Raw genomic sequence first — 24,653 nt, 5'->3', positions numbered from 1 at the left:
AGAGAGGCTGAAGAACTCAAGAATCTGTCTTCTACAAGAAAGACTCTGGACCTTGGTTTTCTGGAGATACCTGTCCTGATACAGCACTAGAAGTTATGCAATACACTAATTATGTTCATCCATCACAAAAAAAAATGCATATGTTGGCTCTACTCTCTTTTCTCTTCTATCACACTACATGAGGTGATCTGTAACACTTCATGATTACACAATTTCATACTCCACTGTGTTTCACAGAGTGATCCAAAGTGAAATGCCACCCCAAGTACTTAACGACATTCAGTTGATTCTAGTTCACTTCTAAAGCTGACGCTCATTTCACAGTAAGTAGATCCATACAAGGGTTAAGACATTTGTCCAAGATCATTTGGACAAGGAGCAGCCAGGTCTTGCACCTATGGTACTCAGCCATGGTACCCAGCACCTAAAAGCTCACTGAGCAAGCCAAGTGTGGGAAACACTGCCAAGGCAGTACAAGGGAAGGGTTGGAATGGAGCAGTCCCAATAAGGTTTTCACCATTATCTTCCTTCTCCTGGCAGCTTTCTGCTCTCATTCAGTCTCTTCAGGCTCAGCCAAGTCTCATTTCCTCTTAGCTTCTTGCCTTAAGTACTACCTCATCCCTCCCTCCATGAGCTCCCAAGCCCAGAGGTGCAGCTCCAAAAAAATGCTTTCTAAATGCCTGTTTTGCAATTCAGAGCATCCTTAAACTCCTCCATCAGCTCAGTATTTGCCTGTAATCCCCTTTGGATATAAAGTGTTTATACAGTATTACTTGCAAGAATTAACTCAAAAGATGATTAATTTGGTTCTGCGATTTTCAGCTTCATTTTGATTTCAAGGCAGCAGCAGCAAACCTGCTTTTCAGTATCTTATGGACTTTGCCTTGAATCAAAAAGCTTCTGAATTTGACAAACAGATTTACAGCCCTGAAGAGGACTCAGCTTTTGCTTTTCCCCTTTATAAATACAAACTAGTTTCCCCTTTATAAATACAAACTAGTTCCACTTTAATCTACCCCCTCTGTTGTTTAAACCCACCTAGCAATGTTGAGAGAGCACCTATTCTACCATCACATTAGTAACAGCTGTAGTGTGTTTGTTTTAGAACAGCCCAGTCCAATTGCAAGACCTGAAGTAGGAGAGTCAATTGAAAGCATCAGTGAAAGTGATGGTATCACCAACATGAGCAAGTGCAACAGGTGCCACTGCTCTGCAGCCTGCCTGCCCCGGGGCATGAGGATGCAAAGGGAGATCTTTGGCAGAGCACCATACCCCACAGCACAGGATTAGTGCAGCAGTAAGCACTCACAGGTGCTGCAGCTCAGTACTGAGAAGAGCCAGCAGCACACTGCGGCCAGCACAACGTGGCTCCTATTCACCACAGCAGAGCTGCGACAAAAAGCTGAGACACAAACCCAGCCCAGGGCACACACCTTGTAGGGCACCATTTAACACCTCTGTGGGGTGGGTGAGTAAGAAGACAACTTAAACAGATTTGAAATTCTGCTTTGAACAGAGCAGGAGTTTTGCTCATTCCATGTCAATACCCAGAGTAACCTCCTCAATTCCAGGGCAGCTGGCTTAGCTGGTTGCAGGTTTGTCACCAGGCTCAGGCAATAGCTACCAGCTAGTACAGCTCAGCAAGCTGCAGAAAAAGGTTCTGCTCACACTGGTAAATTAAATTCATACTCTGAGGCAGTGAGTGGTACTACAAGATGGGGTCATGAAGAAATGTTACTCCCATGGACAGGGTCAGGAGATATCTTTTCTTTCTAAACCATGTTACTGACACCAGCAGGCCTCTAACCTGGAATGGCAGATCCTCTTCTGGTACTCAGTTCTCCACATTGCTTACATAGCCAGCTAGATCCTTAGCTGCTACAGATTCAGGCTGGACATGAGGAGGAAGTTCTTGAGCATGAGAGTAGTGAAACCCTGGAACGGGTTGCCCAGGGAGGTAGTTGAGACCCCATTCCTGGAGATGTTTAAGGCCAGGCTGGATGAGGCTCTGGCCAGTCTGATGTGAGGGTAGGGCGTCCCTGTCCATGGCAGGGGGGGTGGAACTAGAGCTAGATCTTTGTGGTCCCTTCCAACCCTGACTGATTCTATATCACATTAACTCATTGGAGCTTCTCATTGACACCATCTGATGCCCTAACCCATATGCACAAGCTTCTCCAGATCTACCCAGGCAAACAACTCACACGAATTTCTGCTGCAGAGCAGGGCCCAGGCTTAGCCTAGTCTGCTGCAGATTGCTAGGTACTCCATTTTCAAGAGCACCTACTTTGGCCCAAGGATTGTCATCTCCTCAGCATTTTATGGATTAAAGAAATATCAGGAGATAATTTCAACCTTGACTACTATATAGAAGCAACAAATTCTTGCTCAAGCTAACTACTGCTAGTGGCTTTCCCCAGTTCTTCCATAGAAAGCGGGTTCATCTCTCGAACTCCTGGATTTCTTCCCTTAATGTCCATGATACAAGGAAGCAAAAAAGCAGGAATTACACTAACAGGAGGCTGCTCCAGTTCTGCCTCGTGGCTTTGATGTTTCTGTGCTCTCAAGCAGCTAACTCACTTTCTGCAAGTTTTAACCAAAGACCACAAGAGTGTTATTTACTGGCTGAGGTTGCTCACAACACACAGTAGGAACAGTTCCTCCTCATTTAAATTTTGCTAATTGAATTCCTAATCATTCAAGCTTTGCTCTTCAGTCTTCAGCAGTATCGATGAAAGCAAAAGTGCTCCAGGTTGGAAAGCAGCTTTCAACAGCTTGCAAGTTGAAACACCTGTTGCTGCACCTCCTGCAGCCCCAGCCTTCCGCACTCCTCTGCTACAATTTCACATGAAATCTGACACTTAATGAAATCTAAAAGACCTCAAAGCTGCCTCTCAGAGAGAGACACCAGCTAGCACATCTCCCCTGCATGAACTGTTTAAAATCCCTCCACCTTCAGGCATCTCTAATTTCTCAGACTGATGCAGCACCTCCCAGAGCAGTGAGTCTTCCCACCTACATGACCCAGGATAATAGAGTGCCCCTGAAAAGTAATTTACCCTCAGAACAAAGCCAAAAAAACCTTCCCTGGCAGAAACCTTATTGCTTTCAAAGTCAACACCACCTACATTTTCACAGCAAGAAGGAAGCATTATTTCATCTTAGTAGTAGATCAGATTGCTTTACAAACATCAGTGAGTCCTCACAGACCAAATTCCAACCAAATCATGACCTTTTCAAAAGTCTAAATGGATAAAATATACCTGACATAGATAAAATGAGGGCATTTAAGTCTACTCCTATCCCACTATCATCAGTGTTGGAAGCAATTGGAATGGACTGCCCAGGGAGGTGGTGGAATCGCTGTTCAAGGCAAGACTGGATGAGGCATTTAGTGCCATGGTCTAGTTGATTGGACAGGGCTGGGTGCTAGGTTGGACTGGATAATCTTGGAGGTCTCTTCCAACCTGGTTGATTCTATTCTGCATCTCAAACCCTTAGCCTGAAATGTGACACAAACCAGTCCTCTCACAGCTTTAGAGGGTGACTAGATCTGTGTAGCACCAGCAGCACCGAGCACACAGCAAGTCTTTTGCAACTGCCAGCCAGGGCTTGAGGACCAGCCCCACAGACAAAGCAGCCCATCTGCAAAAGACATTAAAAGCTCCAAGATGCTGGGAATGGCCTTGATCAGTCTTTCCCAAAGGGACCACTTTTTGCTGCAAAAAAAACCCCACCCTGGTTTCATTATTTATAGCATAAAATGCAGTGGCTTTCTGCAGCCAAAGGAAGCCACTTTCAATTTAGGAGATGTCTTTATATGGTGCAATATGTAAATGACATCAACAGGCTTCTGTCACCACAGGATGAGGTTTTCCCTGCTTTTAATCAGGGACAAAAGCTTCTTCATTAATTTCAACAGAATCGTGGCCTGAACTGTAAATGTTCTATCAGCCAAGTTTGGAAGAATCATAGAATCAACAGTTTGAAAGAGACATCCAAGATCAGTCCAATCCAGCACCCAGCCCTCATCCAGCCTTATTTTGAACACCTCCAGGGATAGTGACTCTACCACCTCCCTGGGTTGCATGCCTGCTGACAGAAATGTTTTAAACATTTACTCCAGGTATTTCCTATGAAATACTGCAGACTAATCCAAAATAGTTTTTATTCTAATATTTTATTCACAAGCGAAGAGCTCCCTCCATGTATTGTTTTTCTGCATTACTGTCAGCAGCTGCATGGTGACAGTGGCAAAAAACTCCCAATGTCTGTTTTGTAATGGCATTAGAGATAATCAAGGGAGTCTGCTGTGGATTTACTGTGGTGTAATATGGAGGTTTACCCCCCCACATTCCACCCTTTTTAGCATTCTTGGATGGCATTACATTTTGAGGTTCAGTACCAGCAAGGGAGGCTTCTATCTAAAACCACCTTTACTATTTAAAAGACATTTTTTGGGGAGAAAAAAGGAAGTGTCAGATGACTTGCTGAGTTCTGAGACATGCAGATGCAATGAGCAGAAAGTACAAATCCTGCTGATTCTCCAGGTCTGACCCAGAAAAAGCATCCTCTAAAGTTTAGGAATATAGAACAGACTGGAGAGACGAAGCATTCTAAAATCATATACTAAAAATCCACAGCTACTGACACAGGAGCAAGGGGGGGGAAGGACAAGCATGATGTGATAGTAAAAACATGGGAAATTCCTCTTCATTTTAGCTTACATGGGTGACATTAAAATACACACACACAATTACACACAATATTTTCCCCTGAGACCCCCAAATTTATGCCTGGTCTGTACAAGAAGACAGCACAGCTGTGACAGAAAACAGGCCTGTAATTATGTCTCTGTTGTGCCATCAAATACAGCATTTATGAACATACATCCCCAGGGATGTGGAGCCCACGCATACACAGTTGAATGCTCATCCATCTCCTCTTTGCAGCCCTACCTCCTCATGCATTTCATTTTGGGCTTGATTATTAGATGCCCACAAGCACCTATTAAATAGATGGGAGAAACCATAGCAGAGCAAATCTCAACTCTGCTGTTAAACTGGTCCAATAAAGCAGGAACAGAGAAAGCCTGCAGCAGCACACACTCACTATGGCTTTCCCAAGGCACACATAGATCCAAGAGCAAAGGCTGTGCTGGACCCTGCAAGAGAATGGCACCAGGACACTTGCTCCCCCCATGGCACAAAAAGCAGCAGGATCTCTGCTTTAATGGAAACCTATTAACCGTTGCCCTCGCTACAGTAGCAAGACATGGACCTGTTATCATTGCTGCAAGTATCATCTCCTCTGCAATGTCTTTTACACGTGGGATGTTTAAGGGACAGCCCAGACAAACCAGCCAGTGCTCCTTTAAAGGGCTCCTGGAGATACGAGGCTGCTCTGTAAAGAGAAAAATAAAAACCTGCTCCACAGAAAATCAGAGGAAGAAAGCACAACTGCCACAAGCACCTGGGGATGAGGTACAGTGACAGTCATGAACCATCCAAAGCAGGGCAGATGCCAGCAGTCCCCAGGAACTTGCATGGAAGCAGGAGCAGCCAACACCTAGTACCTGCCAAGATGCTCATCCACCCAGGGCAGGAGCTCAGCTCTCTAAACAGAGATGAGCCTTCCCTGAAAAATTATACCCCCAGCACAGCCAGCCATAGGTGTCCAGAAGACAGGGTGTATGAGCAAGTGAAGTGTGTTTCCTACAGCTGCAGCACATATCTTATGTCCTATCAGACAGGCCTTCTTACCTTGCAGGGCAAAGGACTCAGACTATCAACAAACTGGAGCAGCAACAAGCCTCCTCTCACAACAAACATACCTAGTCCTTTAATAAAAAAAAGCCAGCTCCAAGGGTTGTCTGATGCCTACATTCCTTCCCCATCCTCTGAATGAAAGAGGCTACTAAATGCTTTTTGGGGCATGCCCTACATCCTCAGAGCCACTCTCCATGCTCTGATCTCTAGGGAGGATAAACCTGCTCTCAATGGGGAGAACACAAACCACAGACACACCCACAAAATGAAACCAGCTTTGGGAAAAATCGGTGACCTTGCTGCTCTTACCTGCCAGCAGCCCAGGAAATGCAAGCAGGACATTGCCCTTGCTTCCACCCTTGGCAGAGACCTCCCTGGGAATATATTGTACCTAGCTGTGCTGGGTTACCATTGCATGGCTATATACATTCACACTATGTAAATGCACAGTTAGATATGAAAAGATCAACTGAATTTGTATACGTTTTTGTTCTTGCCTTTACAGCCAGTGGCAGCACAGTGGTAGTGAAAATGCTGCGATTTGGTGTTCCTTTTTGGCAAGTGCAGTGCTTCCAAAGAGCACAGGCTTGGCCTGAAACCAGCCCTACAGAAGGTAGGTTTTCCTGTCTCAGCAGCGTAGGAAGCAAGACAGCTATGAAAAGACTCAGACTGCATCAAGATGGGAAAGACCCAGGGGGTGAAGAGGGAAAGATTAATCTGAAAACATCTTGTGACAGTTTCCAAAACAGAGCCTAGAAATAAGGAGGTGAAAGATGACACCAGACTGGAGATGGTGAGGAACAAGAAAAACGAATGTGAAGGTTTCAAGTGAGCAGATCAGTGCAGAAAAGCAAAGCCAAGAAAGACGCTGCATTCCCACAGCTGTACTCACCATGCCCAGCAGCATCCACACACCAGGATCACAGGGTTGTAACTCATGGCCACAACAGCAAATGGCAGTTGCACAAGGAGCTGTTGCAGTGAGCAGGAGACTTCAGCAAAGACAGACACTGCTTTATCACGTTTCTCCTCCTTCAAAGTAGCAGCATCAATTTTTCTAAGGTTATTTTAGAGCTGGTTTAGATTTTCTTTAACAGAGAACTATGGATTCAGCAACCTTTTAATGAAAGCAGCAGAACAGGTTTGTTTGTGCAGAGCAGCCCTGAAAGCCAGATAGCTTCAAACAGTTTCAGATTTCACTAAGCAGCTCGGATGAGAGCACCTTGGCAAGCATCCCTGTGTAACAGCATCAGTGTGCCTGGAAAGCCTCGAGAATTCATCCTCCATTTAACATAACAGGGCATGTAACCACCAGCTTTTAGAAATGCAGGGACATCAGAAGGCAGTCTCCTTACAGACAAGGCTGGGCAACCACCACAAAAGTGGCTGGATTTATGAGTGTCTCTGGTGAGCAGCAGTGCAGTTATTCCTGTACATAGCTCTGCCAATGTGCTGGCCCCACAGAGTGGCTGTGCAGCTTCACCACGGACACTCCAACAGCAGGCATTCAGCTGTTGGGAGAAATTGCCATTAAGTTAAGGTAGTGAAAGATAGTTAGAAAGCCTAGGGCTTAATCCTGTGTTTATACATCCTCTTTTGGAATGAAGAGGACCAAGACCGCTCAGTCTGTTATTCAAACTTAGGACTGACTGCAACTACAGAGCAGTATTGGACAAGTACCAGCCTGTGGATTCAATACTGACATGGGAATTCCTCCTGTTCCGTCTCTTCTGCTGTTTGCATTCATTTCTTGCAGCACTAATTCATATGAACCTCCAGTTTCACTGCACTTGGATCCAGGGAGCTGCACCCGTCTCACAGGGCCCTGCAGCCATGTAACAATCTGCCAGTGCTTCTAGGAGTGTTGGGATCCCCTGGCAAAAACAAGCCGTAACTTGCCTGTTAGTTATTACAGCAGCTACCTTCGGGGCTCCTGAAGGAGAGGTCATGTGCTGCACTCCTGGTAACACCTCTCCTCCAGGACTTGTCATCTTCCTATTTAATTCTAAGCAAGCAGGAGAGAGGGGCAGAGAGGGTAAGCTCAAATACAGCACTCAGCCTAACCTAATGGCTATGTGAGGAGCCCAGCTTTATGTGCAGAGACTGTCAAAAGAAGAGGCAGAAAAAGTAGTTTACTCTGCAGAGCCATGCATGCATTTTAAGAACACACAGCCAGCTTTATACTGGCAATATTTATTCTTTAAATGAATCTTTATGGGACACATCATGGGGGTTTGCTCCTTTCTGCCCAGCTGTTGCTTTAAACCACATTCTTTGCTCAAAGTGTGCTTAATCCCAAATCACTTGCACAGCAAAACACAGGAGGTGCCCAAAGCTATTTCTAGAAGCAGTGCCTCAAAATATTTTGCAGACAAGGAGACTTTTCTGAACTGACATCTCAAGCATTTCTGTACTCCTGCAGAAGAGCTTCCCTTACCTCCTTGGCTGGCAGCATTTTCATCCTACTTATGTACACAGATAGGAACCACACTGGCAAGATAAGAATACCCCAGCAGGAGTATTGCCTAGTTTGTTTTTTTGGTATTTGTTTAAGCCAACTAGGACACTGTTTGCTAAGCAATGAGAGAGTATTTAAATTATGCTGATTAAAACCATCCAATCAAGACATCATGCCTATAGAAATACTGAGTGTGTTTTATTCATGTTGCAGCTTTTCCCTCCTTCCTCAAATTCAGAAATTCAGACTATGTTCCTCCAGCAAACCACAGACACATATGATGAAATTCTTGCACCTCCAAAGCATAAAGGCATGACACTTGGCCTTTTACAGAGCAAGGTCTAGGTAAATGGGCTCAAGCTGCACCAGAGGAGGTTTAGATTGGGTATTAGAAAAAAGTCATCACTGAAAGAGTTCTCAAACACCAGAACAGGCTCCCCAGAGATGTAGTTGAATCTCCATCCCTGGAGCTATTTAAAAGAGAGATGTGGTGCTGAGAAACTTGGTTTAGCACCAGACTTAGTAGGGTTAGGCAATGATTTTTAATCTATGACAAATTGGAGTTTTACCAAGACTAAAAGCCACTTGGATACTTCTGGACACAAGCCAGTTTATAACTGCAAGTCAAGAAAGAACACTTCTTAGGAAAACCATCCCAATACACAAGACTTCTGAAAGATCAGCTCCTGAAGGAGCTGGTACTGGCTGGTGTTTGAGATAGGATATTAAAACACTCAGTTCATTCAGATTTCTACAGGCTTCACCTGAGGCTTTCAATGTTGAACAAAATCTCCATCGTGTTCACAGCAGCCAAGCTGAAAGGGCATTTAACATGAGAAGCCTGAGGACTGCACAGTGCACAACACAGCTGCAGAAAGCTCATGCAAACATAAGCATTACACTTGTTAAAGCCTCCCAGGCAACCGTACAAGTTGAAGCTAGTCTTCTCCAGTCAAATGACACCCTTATATGTTTTCCTTATCTGCACAAGAGTGCCTTGCTTTGGGACAGTGATTTCTTGGGAAGCAAAAGCATCTTTCACCAGTCCCATTCCACATGTAAAGCCACCCAGCTCCCCTCTTGGAGCATGGATAATGATGACAGATACTCTCTTTGAGGTCTCAACCCTTCCTGCCTTTGCTTTTCCAAATTTGCCCTCAAGCCACCCCACACTTCTTGCTTTATACAAGCTATGACATTACCTGTGTTAAAATGCAGCACCCAGTCTTGTGGTGGCAATCTGCATGCCCCAGCTGACCAGCAGCTACCTCCACACAGCAGAGGGGACACGCTTACCAATATTCTTGACACAAAGAGACACAACCAGAGAGAGCCTTGTTGAACCACAGCACAGGCCAAACTGAGGGGAATTGCCCATGTCTAATTACTCCAGCAGCTCACAGAACAGTCTGTCAAGGCTTCTTCAGGAGCAACATGCATTCAGTCCTGAGATAAGGATTTAATTATCTGCTCCTTTACAGTAACCTCCCATTTTCCATCACTCAACCCTACTTTTTAATAAGGCATCTGCAGCAATCCAAGACACAGGTGTAGAATGATGACACTTTGACTGAGCACTGCTGGAGAATGGGCTGTGCTCCTGCCATGACAGCAATTAACAACAGTCTCTCCACCAAGCCCTCAGCACACCAAACAGAAGCTTAAGATGCAGCTATTGCTCCTGCTCCAGGTTTGCTATAGCTCTGCACACAACCACCACCTAACTTCCTTCCTAAGTGGTTTGGATTTGGAAGTTAGAATTTGAAGACCTCAAAATGGTTCTCACTTCACAGTATCACAGTATTATTAGGATTGGAAGAGACCTCACAGATCATCAAGTCCAACCCTTTACCACAGAGCTCAAGGCTAGACCATGGCACCAAGTGCCACGTCCAGTCTTGCTTTGAACAGCTCCAGGGACGGCGACTCCACCACCTCCCCGGGCAGCCCATTCCAGTGTCCAATGACTCTCTCAGTGAAGAACTTTCTCCTCACCTCCAGCCTAAATCTCCCCTGGCATAGCTTGAGGCTGTTCTGGTGCTGGCCACCTGAGAGAAGAGAGCAACCTCCTCCTGGCCACAACCACCCCTCAGGTAGTTGTAGACAGCAATAAGGTCACCCCTGAGCCTCCTCTTCTCCAGGCTAACCAATCCCAGCTCCCTCAGCCTCTCCTCATAGGGCTGTGCTCAAGGCCTCTCCCCAGCCTCGTCGCCCTTCTCTGGACACGCTCAAGCATCTCAATGTCCCTCCTAAACTGGGGGGCCCAGAACTGAACACAGTACTCAAGGTGCAGTCTAACCAGTGCGTTGAGACATTTTAGCAGTTTAACAGGGCAGATAAAGTATTCACAGGGCTCCTGGCCTCAGACCTGTGCACATCAATGTCCACATGCACATCATGCCTACAGGAGAGCCTCTGACCATTTTCGAGCTGTCTCCTGTCTACAGCAAGGCAAACAGGAGTAGCACAAAGTTTTTGGAAGTGTTTTGACAACAGTTGAGAGCCACCACGCTCCTATGTTACCTTTAACACATGTCTGAATCAGCTCCCTCCCCTCAGCCCACAGCAAGCATTATGGCTTTTTTCCCCCCCTCAAACCCAGCATTCACCATAGGCTAGGAGCTAATTTACAGCAATTCATTAGGCTACTCTAACCCAGGCAACAACAATTCATGCTGTAACTCTCCAAAAGTAATTACTCACAAGAAACACTACCCCACCCTTGCAAAAAGTTAATTAAGGATTCTTTTACCTGCTCTCAGAAGATCACAGGGCAGATGCTGTCAGACAGGTTCGCTTTCTGTTATTACCAACTTCAGCAGCAATTCATCTCTTGTAATCCCATTCTGAGCATCAGGTACTCGCACAGACACATATTAAAATGAAATATGGAGGTTCATTGTAACCACCCAGGTGGCAGCCTCCCTTGGGATGGTGCCCACGAAAAGGGCAAGATGTAACTTAGTATGTGGGGATGACCTGCTCTTCCTAAAACCTACAGGACATGCTGTTCTTCTGAGGCCTCTGTGGCCCTTCAGATATTTGCTTGGGGTTTGCTTTATATGCACAGTTTCCTAATGGAATGGTGAGCATGCAGAGCACATTCCTCTGCTAAGTGTCTTCTCCAAAAATTTGGGTAAATACCAGCACATTCCTGCCCAGCTCACACAGACAGTTCAGATTCTAATTGCAGGAGTAGAATTGGAAAGAACATCTGACTACTGCCTTGCCTGGTTATCGCTAAAACCAAGGACACAACCTAAATGATTTTGGCCTCTACTAATCAATACTGTTAAGTTCTTAGAGTGGACATATTTGTCCCAGCAAATGCCTACTCTAAACTACACTGTTAAGCAAAAAAAAGAGGCTTTAGCAGGCAAAAAAAGTGTCCCACGTGTAAAGATCTGCATTTTATGCTAACAAAGCCACTGATAATGTTCCACAAGCTGTCATATCAGTGCTGAGAATCATAGAATCAACCAGGTTGGAAGAGACCTCCAAGTTCATCCAGTCCAACCTAGCACCCAGCCCTAGCCAGTCAACTAGACCATGTGTGCTAGTTAGAAGCAAGCTGGAATGTTTTGGTAAAAGAACTTGATAACAGGCAGTGAAATGAAAAAAAAATTGTGTCTCCTTCTCTCACAGTCTCGCTGAGAACTCTGGGAAGAAGAAGTAAACTTTCTCCATTTTGTCTTTTTCTTCTGCCTTTGCCTTCAGACCTTGTCACATCTCATTAACCCTGCTCCTACTAACCTTGTTCCCTAACCTCTTGGCTGCACCTCTCTTCTTCCTGAGAACTGGGGTAAGGTTGAGAGGGGCCGGGGGAGGTGTTGGGGTGGTTTGAAAGCCCCTCCTGGGGACTCAGGTTTCTGGGAGGGGAGTTGTGCTTTTGTATTGTTTATCCTTTGTATATTTCTGTATATAATTGTATATAACTGTATATATTGTAAATAGCTGCTTGTAAATTTCTGCTAGCTGTAAATAAATTGCTTCATCTATATTCCCAGAGGCCATCTGAGTTAGCTGGGGCAAATACAAAGTGTGAGGGGGCGGGTAAGAGCCCAAACCATCACACCATAGCACTAAGTGCCTCATCCAGGCTTTGCTTGAACACCTCCAGGGACAGTGCCTCCACCACCTCTCTGGGCAGCCCATTCCAATGCCAATCACTCTCTCTGGGAAGAACTTCCTCCTAACATCCAGCCTAGACCTGCCCTGGCACAACTTGAGACTGTGTCCCCTTGTTCTATTGCTGGTTGCCTGGGAAAAGAGACCAACTCCACCTGGCTACAGCCTCCCTTCAGGTAGTTGTAAACAGCAATGAGGTCACCCCTGAGCCTCCTCTTCTGCAGGCTGCACACCCCCAGCTCCCTCAGCCTCTCCTCACAGGGTTTGTGTTCCAGGCCCCTCACCAGCTTTGTCGCCCTTCTCTGCACACCTTCCAGCACCTCAACATCTCTCTTGAATTGAGTGGCCCAGAACTGAGAACTCAGTGCAATTTAAATTGCACTAAATCTTTTGTCTTGCCTCATCATCCCTGGTGCAAACCACCCTAGGTGATCCTGCCTTGTGTGGTGGAAGGTCCAAATTACGCCTAGAAGACATATGCATCAGATGCCCTACACCTGCCTGAACACCCACCCTGCCCCTCCCCTTGCCGGGCGGAGGAAGCGGGAAGCAGACGAAAGCTTTGGCGCCTCTCAGTCTCTCACAGACCCCAAACGTGGCCTTGCTTTGCGGTAAACACAGGTCACGATCCTAGGCCTGTGCAGCTTCGTTTTTTGGAGAAAAACCTCGGGATCGGTTCTAGGGGCGCTTTTAGCTGTTGCTAGTGGTCAAGGACGCTCACCAAAATGCTTACACCCCTAGCAAGCTGCTCGTTGCGTTCGCTACCCGCTTGCCTGGCCTGCCCTGCCCGTGTGCCACCACACTGCACCGCGCGTAAGCGGGAACCTGCCCGCGACCGGCAGCCCTCACCCTGCCCGACCGAGCCCGAAGAGAGGTAACGACCCAGCAACGACTTTGGACACCGAGACTTGCCGGCCCGCCGTGCCGCCCCGGGGGCCGGCTCCTTGCTATACGCAGCACTCAATCGGACTGCTCCAGCCCGCAAACCCGGACCCTGCTTTGCCCAGGCGGCTGCTGACCACCCGATGGCTTCCCAAGAGCCACAGAAGACCTCTCTCGTGTCCGTGGGCCTTCTCAGGCGACCTGCTCCGTCTGGACTAAGCTATCAGCAAAGCCCCATGGCATGTGGAGTCCACCACACGCCTGTCACCAGCTATTGTCCCGCCTATGCTTTTGGAGCGCACATCTTAAGACGCCTAACCAGTGAGTAACCCAACTCTCTTTACTCCGGTTTGGGAAAGTTTATGCTTAACCTTAAAGCAGCAGTTGGTGCTGCAAGTCTCTCTGGTTTTAAACGTTTGCTGAAAGCTTTTCCTAGCTCCTTTAATTTGACTGTGTTTCACTGACATGCTGCAGGGTAGTTCTACCGAACACACCACAGTCACCGCATCCAGGCATCAGAAAAGCCTGGATGAGGCACTTAGTGCCGTGGTAGAGTTGACTGGCTAGGGCTGGGTGACAGGTTAGACTGGATGATCTTAGAGGTCTCTTCCAACCGGGTTGATTCTATGATAGAATCTGTCAGTGTGAATTGTAAGTAAATTTGGGGATTTTTTCTTTGCGTCATTAATAAACCAGTTAATTTTGCATCAGCCTCGTTACAATTCACTCCTAACCCAGGTTAAAACCCCTCCTTAACACCTTGGCAAGGAGGTTGGATTCCATGATCTCTGGAGGTCTCTTCCAACCTCTAAACTTCTGTGATCTTCTTGGACAGGGGTGCTACAGCTTCTGAGACACTGCACATTGAAGTGGTAAACACACAACTCAAAACCCTGTGTGCTTGGGAAGGGCACAAAGCACCACTGATAAACCCCTCTGAACCCTCTCCCCCACCAGAGTAAGGTGCCATCCCTTACCCCATGCCTTCATCAGGCACAATACCAGACCATCAGGAAGCACCTCCAAAACCAAATTCCAAGCAAAAAGCAAACAAATAAAAACCAAACAAACAAAAAAACCACCAAACTGAAACAGTTACACAGAGACAAGATTGAAAGTACAAATATATTACAGTCCAGACCACTCACAAGATGTTGATGTTGAGGAATTGCATGAAGTCTAAAAACAGTAAACCCCAGTCCACCTCCCCACCCCAGATCCCCTCAGTATGTCTGGTCCAGGCTTAATCTGCTTTAAAGCCTCAAGGCTTCTTTCAATACTCCTCTGCTAGTTTATAAACCAAACTTTCTAGGATCTGGTAAGGATTTTTATCTGAAGAATTCCCTAACAGAGAGCAAGCCCAACTCAGGATTGTACCTGCTTCCTCAGCTTTCTGCACTGCCACCCTTCTTACACTGTATTGAGCATTTCTCCTGACTTCAGATTTTTGCTCATCAAACCTTTGCCACGGTGTCTCTTTGCACTGCCTTGCACAAACACTCTCTCCCTTTGATGTTTCTTTGCAGGCCTGGCCTGCTCTGTGAAGAGCCACTCAAGTCAGAATTGCAGCTCTCAAGATCATTTCATTTACTCTAGGAGTTACCACACAAGTTACAAGAACCAGCTCATATAAGAGACTATTAAAGCATGGCAAGATCTGCTTGAAATAAACCCAACTCCTCAACAACTCCTGCTTCTCTGGGCAGTGGCATCTCTCCTGGCAGTATCCACAATGATCTGGGAATATGAACCTCAGATAAAATTTCAGCTTACCTGGACTTACTGGGTGAAACTTTCTAAGGATAAACCACCAGGCAGCTCATCTCCTGTAGCATTTCCATGCTTGCTGCTTCCAATTACAGTCCTTCAATACAGCTTGTCTTTGTTTCTCCTTTGGCTGCTCTTTCCAACTCAGTCCCACCCATGGCTAACTGTTTTTACTTGCTGGGGTGTGTTTTTTTTCCCTCCCACATTTTATTTTAGGAGGACAGGAGTACAGAACACTACCAGTATGTAAAACCAAACCCAAACAAGCACAACTTTGCAGAGGAAGTGCCAGACACACAGTCTGCCACCCTGCACAACCCTCCACCCTGTGCTTAAACAGCAGAGCTGGAGACAACAACTGTTAAAGCAAACTGGAAGGCTTACTCCTGGTGCCACTGAAATCCCACGCAGCTACGATTTAGTCAGGAGCAAAGATGACACACTCACATGTATTTGGATAAACATACCCTGTCTCTCAGCTGCTACAAAGCCTAGGCTCCACACAAGTAAGAGGCAGTTTGGAGTAGGAGAAGGGATTGCTCCCACAGGGAGAAGAGAGGTGCAGCCTGCCCTAACAAGCATATGACGCTGTGACAGGGTGTAACATCTGAAAGACAAGATGTTAATACATTGCCAACAACCATTTCTGTCATTAAGCAACAAAGCTACTCATGCTGGGCAGAAAAAAAAATATTAAAAAAAAACATAAATCAGACAGATTCAGGCTGAGAATGAGTGGGTTAAAATTATTCTAACTCCAGCTCTACAGTGCTCAAAGTGGAAGGAATAACATTAGCAATCAGGTTACCTGAAGGCAGCAAGATATCCCCAAGGTACACCAAAAGAGGGTTGAAAGACATCTTACTTTAGCCTGGCTAAATAGTTTTTCCTAAAGATTTCTTCAAATCCCTTCCAATTCCCTTTCATTCTGTAATTCTACAATCAATTCATCTAAGTGACAAACTTAGAAAGCCTTGACACTAGTGTGGGCATCAGGTTCCGGCTATAACCTACAAAAACAGCTGTACAAGTTGGCTGCTGTGCCCTGGATGTCCAAAGTTAATAAGGATACTTACTTATTAGATTTCAACTTCAAGTCACCTTCTGTTCCACGGAAACCTGTCCTTAGCGGACTCCTCTCTCTTGTTTCCAGCAGATATTCACATCTAACCCTTAGAGTGATTTACTTGTAAGGCAATGAAGACTAAAACAACATGGAAAAGGAGTTAGGCTGATGCCAAGTGAAAGGGATTCACATGGTCAGCATTAGGAAATACAGGCAGAAAAGTACATAACCACTTGTTCAGTGTCAGAAAAAAAACCCATCAGCCTCAAGGCTGACAAAGACACACCTCCTGAAGCTTCCTCTTTCTGCCTCGCATATGAGCAGACTCAGATGGGGCTATTTCTTCCTTCCACTTAAGCAGAATCAGGTGGGGCTATTTCTTCTTTCCACTTAAACAGAATCAGGTGGGGCTATTTCTTCCTTCCACTTAAACAGAATCAGGTGGGGCTACAGAAGCGGTTAGGTTGCTTCTCCAAATTTTCTCCTCTACACAAGCACACAAGACTATTAGATCAGATAGAGATGCAACTGATTGGGGCAAGAGCAAATTGAGGGAAATTTCAGTTACCTAGGTGAAGAAAAAAAAGAAAATGTTTGGGAAGGCAGAAAGATGAGCCAAGTCCTGGCATTCAGATCCTCTGATACATTAGCTACATGTGCGTCTCTCCAGCCCACCGACAAAGATGCTTACAATAAATGCCAGTTGTGTTTTAGTTGCTAAAGCATTAGGTTCTATCAACTCTCTGCTCAGCCTGCTGACACTGGAGGAGGAACAAGTGATTTGAACCACTTATGCTATTTTATTGTAAAATTGAGTAATATGGTACAGCTTAGAAAGACTCCCACTGCAGTATATTCTTTTACATGTCCCACGTGTCACCTTTCTGCTCCAGATGCAGGTATCCTATGTGGTGCAGTCATATAACTCAGAGCATTACTGAAATTTTTGATCATTTAACAATTTGCTTTTAGCCAGGCCCTGCTCTCAGGCAGCATTTCTACAAACAGATAAATTCCCTTCATATTATGCACAAGAGCAGCGAGTGTCAGGGTTTAAGCGTGCTTAAATAACTGGATCTGCAGTCCAGAGGGGTTTGCAGTTTTTCTGAGTAGGAACAGAAGCCCAAACTAAGTATGGAGATAATGTCAGAGGAAAGCAAGGAGGAGAAAATTAGCAAACTGTTAGACAACTTCAGCTATCCCTGTGCTGTGGGGACTGTTAGGAGTTGCTGCCCAAACTCCAGACATATTGTCCATCACTAGACCATGTCTAATCTTGCATGCACACACACATCCCTCTTAAAATAAAATGTGAGAGTTAAGACATTCTACTTTTTACGAGAGCTGCTTTCTTCAACATTTGGTTCAGTTCCAGCTCTCTCATAGAGTAGTAAGCCACCTAACTTGTGTACATCTGCTTTCCATAACATCCAAGCAGGAGCATTAAGACTGATGCAGTAACCATGTTCATGTAACCTATGTATTTAGCACCACAGTGTCTCTAGAGGTATTATGTCACATAAAATACATCACCACACTATGATCTCAGCCCAAGGCTACATTATGGATGGCAATAACCTTTTGTGTGATGCCCAGCCCAGAACAATAATGCTCTCTCTTCCTACTGGTTTCATAGATCTCTGTCTCCTTTACCAAATTGAGTTTGCTTTTAGCTCTAAAGCAGCCCTACATCTTTCTACTACAGCCATCACCCTCCACCTCTCTCTTCCACAAGCCTTCATCCAAAGTAGTGAGCACTACTGCCATGTGAAACTACTCCATTAGCTCTGACTATAAAGCAACAGCTTCTGCTGTGTTCCCAGGGCCAGGACAGTCTGACTCAAGTGAAAACACTCTCCAAAAATATCCACTGATTATTTTTTATTACTTTCAGACTTATTTCTAAAAGTAGAGAAAGTAGTCTGTATCCCAGGACACTTCTAATGTCTCTCCAAGTTCTTCTAGGACTTGCTGGGAAGGAAGGAAAAGGATGCACAACTTTTGCCGATGATGTTTAACCTACTGTTTAAACATAACTGAAGTAGTCCAGGAATCTGCTTCCTATTCTTAAGCTTCACTTCAGGGGGTGAGGGGAAATTCAGATGGATCATTTATGAATAAAACTGCAATACATGAGGATTGGTATTTCAGTAAAACTCTGCATTTTCATGTCTCTCCAAGTGTATAAATATGGTACACCAAGTAGATATTTAATTAAAACTCCAGGTGAAATTCTGGCTTTAAGATTCCTATTAACAGGGTCAAGATTCCATCAGCTTTGCATCTTTTGTCACTTTGATTTTCCATAAGATTTTTCAGAGTTGAAAGCAATCTTTTCCTTGGAAAGCTCCAGAGGAGAGAATAACTCTGAAATATTTCATTTTACCACCACCCACCAATAATAACCAAGACCACGTAGAAAAGCAAGCCTTTATTTTAGCTTTGTTTCTTCTTTCCAGCAAAAGGGGTTTGTTTCCAATGCAGCACAAACTAAATGGATTTGTTTCTAAAACCATCTCTCTCCTACACTGAGACCTGGACAAAAAATAAGGGATTAATTGTATGAAAGAGATTTGTATATGGGGAGATTAACCAGCCTATGGAACTCTTTCAAAGGGACTAAAGATAGCTCAGACATTAGCATAAGAAAAACTCTGGGGCCACATTTATTTATCATTTCTTTCTTTTTACACAAATTAGAATGGGATTTAGATGCCCACCTCCAAGAGCAATGGCATGGCCACACAGCAGAGTGTGATCAGGCTTGGACTACTTGAGCTGATCACTGCTGATCAATAACTGGTCACCTGCATGCTCTGTGAGCAGCAAGCAGTGCCTGAAACAATTCTTTTGGCTCAGTAACTACATTGTACAATCTCATAAAATACCTAAAAGGTTTGAAAATAAAACATCAGCTTTGAACTAGAGCAGCTTAATAATGATCAGCCTTGTCCTGGCAGGGGAATGAAAGGACTTGGGTGGATTGGGGTTTCATGTGCTTGAGTTCTGGAACCCTTTGGCAGACTCTCATGGACACTAGCTTTTATAATGGTTTGTTAAAGTGACAGATAACAAGAAAACTCCAGCAGAACTGCCTTTCTTCTCTCCTTTCTTTTGACAACTGTTGAAAATCTGAAGTTCTTGTCAACTCTGCATACAGCTGATATAGCAGGAGAATCATAGAATCAACCAGGTTGGAAGAGACCTCCAAGATCATCCAGTCCAACCTAGCACCCAGCCCTGTCCAATCAACCAGACCATGGCACTAAGTGCCTCAGCCAGGCTTTTCTTGAACACCTCCAGGGATGGTGACTCCACCACCTCCCTGGGCAGCCCATTCCAATGCCAATCACTCTCTCTGCCAACAACTTCCTCCTAACATCCAGCCTAGAGCTCCCTCAGCACAACTTGAGACTGTGTCCCCTTGTTCTATTGCTGGTTGCCTGGGAGAAGAGACCAACCCCACCTGGCTACAGCCTCCCTTCAGGTAGTTGTAGACAGTTAATGAGCTCTGCCCTGAGCCTCCTCTTCTGCAGGCTGCACACCCCCAGCTCCCTCAGCCTCTCCTCACAGGCCTTGTGTCCCAGGCCTCTCACCAGCTTCATCGCCCTTCTCTGGACATGTTCTGATGTCTCACCATCCCTCTTGAATTGAGGAGCCCAGTACTGGACATGGTACGAGTATAGTCTCTAAACAAAAAGGCAATCAAATAAAAGTCTGTCCTTTCTTGACTTCACCCTGTAGAGCCTACTCAGAAAACAAGGCACTGAAATTACAGTTTGCATGGATTCAATGTGCAGTCTGTGTTTTCCAAAAAAATTACTGCATTCTGAAGAAACCACAGTTTGGTGGTGTGTTGTTTTGCTGTAAATAGCAAAGGAAAACAAAACCCCCTTCTTTTTATAGCCTGTACCATTTAACCACAGAACAGTTAACCCTTGCTGGAAGCACTGATGCATTACAACCAGAGGCCAAAGGAAGCCTTAATGCTTTGAAATGGCTGCAATCAAACAATAGCAGCCTTGCCTGTGGCTTTCCACCATTACATGGGATGCAAACTGCTTGGCCTGTTAAAAAAGTAGATATACATGCTCTAAGCCAGCTAAGAATTTCTTCCCACTACTAGACATTGTCACGGAATACCACTGGTGACGCACACAAGATAAGGACACAGCTCATTTATCAATGATGCCCAGCGACCTACTTACTGTACCCAGCCCTTAACTTAATCATATTCTCAGCAAATAGTTTGAAGTATTGACCAATCTTGTAGCATATGGCATAGGCTGGTTTATCTGAAGCCTGGTTACAAGTGTAGAGGTGCCAAGCCCAAGCCTCTTGTCCTTCCTGTGACGATGTGGTCATCTAAAAGCTTTGGTCTTTCTGTCTGTCTTATGGGGTTGTGTGTGCTGTACAGCTGTCCTTGGCTGCATGGGACCCCTTAAATCAAAATATGGCTCCTCTGGGAAAACTGTTGTCTGCAAGCAACTCTTCACATTCATTCTGCTATCAGTTTCATGTTAAGCACAAACCCCCATTTTTGTGTGGTACTCCAGTCAGATAAAAAACCAGAACATGAGTCACACCTTAGTATTATCACCTTATAGATTTTGCTGGGCTTTTAGTTTTCAGCTTTTGGTATAAAATTCAAGTGGAAAAGTCTGAAGTGTGATTTAACTACAAGGTCTTATAGCAAATTAGCTCAGAAAGAGGTGTGACTTATCACCACATAGCCTGAACACACAACGGCTTTCTTTCCTCATGCCACTCAGAGTGGTGACCAAGAACATCTCCATAGTTGGCTCCTCTCCCAGTGTGATGCTTCTTTGGGCTTGCCGTGCCATCCAGCTCAGAAGTGCTGCCAACCAACCCTTGTCTGCTCCTGAGCTGAACTTGTCACAGCTGAAAACCAGCAGAGACAGGAAGAAGTACTGAATGACACCAGCACCATGGAGGAATCACATGAGCTGGAAGGATCTCAGCTCCACTCACTCACCCATAGCATTGAGGTGGCTCCAATCACTAACTCAAATATATTCCCAAGAGGAATGGGAATCTACACAGAAAAGAAACACCAAAAACTGGCAGCTCAAACACCTTCTTATTCATCTGAGTGTTAAGTCAGGAACTTCCCCACCACATCTAAATTAGAGCTTTCTATTCACCCTGGGATTGTACAACTCTGCATGACAGCCAGGCCACACTGCTGTCTGTGGCTCGACCACTGCCACCAAGACCCATAAGACAGAGGTACAGGCTTCTAATTCTATTTTACTCTGTCCAGAATCATACATCAGCACACCCTGGGGAGCATGACCAAGGTTTCCTAGCCATTTTCCCCAAATTGCCCTGGCTCCTCCCCCACATCCCTTTTGCTACTCCTTATAATTCATGTAACTGCTGGAGGGGGGAGGAAAGCAAACAAAAGACATTATAGCCAATTTGTATGGAAAATCAATTAAGTTCAGACATCTCATTAACCTTCTAACCTGTTTATCCCCCCGCTTTAATTTATACTGCCACTTGCAAATGGATTTGACACATTGGCTCACCATTTCCCTGGGAAGGTGCAACAGGCACGAACAGTCCTCAGATCCAAGAACACTCCATTTATTCAGGTCCTTCCCTCCCTCCTCTCTGCCATTCAATGGATGCTAAGATGCATTGGAAGAAGAAAATAGGATACAGAAAATATGCAAGAGCCCTGCAGTGGGCCTCCTTTTAATCTTCTGCTGCTTTAATTACCCGAAACTAAGAGTAGACTTGCCTACAACACCAGGAATGCCCATCCATGGCCACATCAGCCAAGTCCCACAGTGCTGACAGCCGTGATCACAAGAGTCTTTTCATGCCACACTTCACTTCCATGCATTCATAAGTCTGAACTGAGTAACATGCATTGAAAATAAGTTATAGGTGGTACATGAGGTTTTGTTTTAAGTGTTATAGCACAAAGCTTAGGAGAGAGCCCAAATTTCTACAGCAGGCTCGTCCATCACCTTTACTCTGGGTAACTCTATGGCAATTTCATCTCTGATGCCAAAAAACACCCTCACTGCAGTGAATGTAAACCCAGTAAAACACAGGAAAATGGTCACCTGCATGTGAGACCTCAGGAGTTCATTCACTCTAGGCATGTTTTCACAACTGTTAACACACTGAGAGGTTTCTGTACAATCCCTTTGCTTTGTCTAAGATGACATGTGTATTTCTAATAGAATGAAGTGCATGTTCTCCATCAGGCTTTACCTTGATAAAGGTGCTTACCTTGCTAAGGTAGCTAAGTCTGACAGAGCTGCACCCATATAAGTTCAAAGGAATCAACGAGATGAACCTCTGTATAAAACAGAACAAACCTTGAAATCTGTGGTGGCAGGGAATATAAATCTTTCCAATGCAGGCACTGCCAACTTCTGCAGAATAAACTCTTTAAATTGAGGAAAAGGGCAGCTTCAAGAAAGCATTTTTTAACAATAAGAGCCCAAGTGAAATTCTGTGCATTTTCCTACACGTGTGTTCCTGCCTCTGTAGGAACCAGGCATTAACTAGAGAGCTGCAGTCTTCCCCAGCCTGCAGGCAGCTCTCCAGTCAGTGTCCCTGCAAGTGCTCAGAATTGTCCCAAGTTACAGCCAGGTAAAAATTGATTAAAGACTTGACTATTTCACTGCAGCTATTGGGAATCTTGCTAAAGTTATGACCATGAGCTCAGCTGCTCTTCACAGAGGCAAAGCTTAAAGGCAGAGCTTGAAGAACACAATCCCCTAAAAGAAAAAACCAAGAAGTCCCACGGACAGCAGCTATACGCTGCTCTCTCCTCCAGCACAGACACAGCAAACGCTTTCAAATGGATCTAAGACTAAAAAACAACACACCGCAGAAGACGGGGACTGGTCCCTTTTGGAGATGCTCTTCTGATGGTCTTTCCCTAGATCTCATTCTCTGGACATCACAGGCACACCAAAACTTTTTTTTTCGAGGAGCAGCACAACATAACGGTCTTTCGCTACATTCCACAAAGCTATGCCAAGGATCACCTGATCCCATGCAGAAAAGAACCCAGGGAGCAGTGAGGTCCAGGGGAAAATATTACACTATTTCACATCGTATCAATGGCTGGGTTAGAGAGCCTAGTTTACAAGTACACGCTGCTTAGTGTAATTTAAACTGGTATTAAGTGGTGCATAGGCGACTAGAAATCTCATCCTTCCATGTGGCAGGTTCTAAGCAAAGTTTGTCTCAATTCGGTCCAAACCTACACAAGGACAATGTAAATCGACCTGAAACATGGCTGTTACACACAGGGGAAAGGCGAGTTTTTTCCTAAATAGGTAGATCTAAGCTTAAAAGCTCCATAAGGAAGAGGGAAAATGTATGCCAGGGTATCGTGTCCGCAGAGGATCTGAGGCTGAGGAGGGCAGGAGGAAGCGAGGGGCGAGAGGAAACCCAGTGAGAACAATACGGGGAAAGGGACTATTCTCGGCGAGAGGGAGGATGCGAGGCCAAGCCGGGAAGGCAAACAAGTGTAACAAAGGCAGAGGAAGCGCCCTGGGCTTCCTCGGCGGGGCCCTGGCTCGGCAGGGATGTGACCCTGTCCAAACGTGCCTCTTCTCATCCTTGACCCACTCGGGGCTGCGGCTGAGCCCAACACTGCACGGCTCCTTTCTCTAAGGGCGGGATGACAACGCCGGCAGATCTCCTCCAGACTAAGTTGGGGTGGAAATGCTCAAGCTCTTCTATGCACAGTCGGCACTCATTGTCCACCAGCGAGCGAACCTCTGGCAGCGCCCGAGCCGCACGCAGAGTGATCGCGGGGCCATTCAGCAGCATTCATCGCGCCCCGGGGGGAACTGAATCCTCCCGAGACGTCTCCGGCTCCTTTTCCCTCGGCTGTCCCTTGCTCCGCCAGGCACCGAACTTAGAGCCGGCGGAGAATGGGGTCGAGCAAGCAGAGCCCTGAGTGTTTGGGGAGCCTCTGGTGCCTCTCGCTGTCACAGCTGCGGGAATCCCGTGTATCCCGCGCCCCGCGGCAGCCCCGTATCCCCTCCGCCGCACCCCCTCCACTGCCCGGTTCGAGAGGCAGCCCCTCCCTACTGTCACTCCCCTCACACTCCCGGTGAGGAGAACAATGCGGTGCCCGCCCCGGCCCTTACCTTGGCTGGAGGTGCGCGGAGCGGTGCGGGCCGCCGGCCGAGAGCACAGGGCTGCCGGCGGAGCGGAGCCCAGCCCGCCCCGCCCGGCCCCGCCGCCGCCGCCGCCTCTCCCCTCGCATCCACCCCCGCGGCGCTTCCCGGCTCCTCACCGCACGGCCGGCGGGGGCAGGGCTTAGACTGGCTCCCCCCCCGCCCGCTCTTATCAGGATGTGAGCGTTGCCCCCTAGGAAGGTGCGAGGGGCAGCTCCATTCCGGGCTGGGGGGTGGATGCTGCGGGGACCCTACTTCCCTCCCCAGCACGGGAGATGGAGAGGGACCGATAGGTTCGCGGCCACTCCCAGCAGCATCAGCCCCGCTGGCGATGGATGCTCAGGTCATGTTTACATCTGTGCGGTGCGTGTGCAGACGCGATCTCACCCCGCACAAAGCGCCGC

The 24,653-nt window shown here is 46.2% G+C and overlaps 1 protein-coding gene across 7 annotated transcripts in view; it reads right to left on the bottom strand.

Annotated features, from left to right (window-relative positions):
- Positions 1 to 24,270, bottom strand: part of FRMD4B (FERM domain containing 4B) — a 155,325-nt gene extending 131,055 nt beyond the window's left edge. For 4 of the 7 annotated variants that reach the window (XM_064156261.1, XM_064156262.1, XM_064156255.1 and 1 more), the window contains exon 1: positions 16,080 to 16,347. The gene's annotated coding sequence lies outside the window, so the exon portion shown is untranslated. The other 3 variants (XM_064156256.1, XM_064156257.1, XM_064156258.1) reach the window with 3 other exon arrangements.
- Between the last annotated feature and the right edge of the window lie 383 nt (positions 24,271 to 24,653).

This window comes from Pogoniulus pusillus, chromosome 16, assembly GCF_015220805.1.
Source record: "Pogoniulus pusillus isolate bPogPus1 chromosome 16, bPogPus1.pri, whole genome shotgun sequence".
In the NCBI taxonomy this organism is placed as follows: Eukaryota; Metazoa; Chordata; class Aves; order Piciformes; family Lybiidae; genus Pogoniulus; species Pogoniulus pusillus.
The sequence above is the reverse complement of the archived record's forward strand: the minus strand, read 5'-3'. Positions and strand labels throughout refer to the sequence as shown.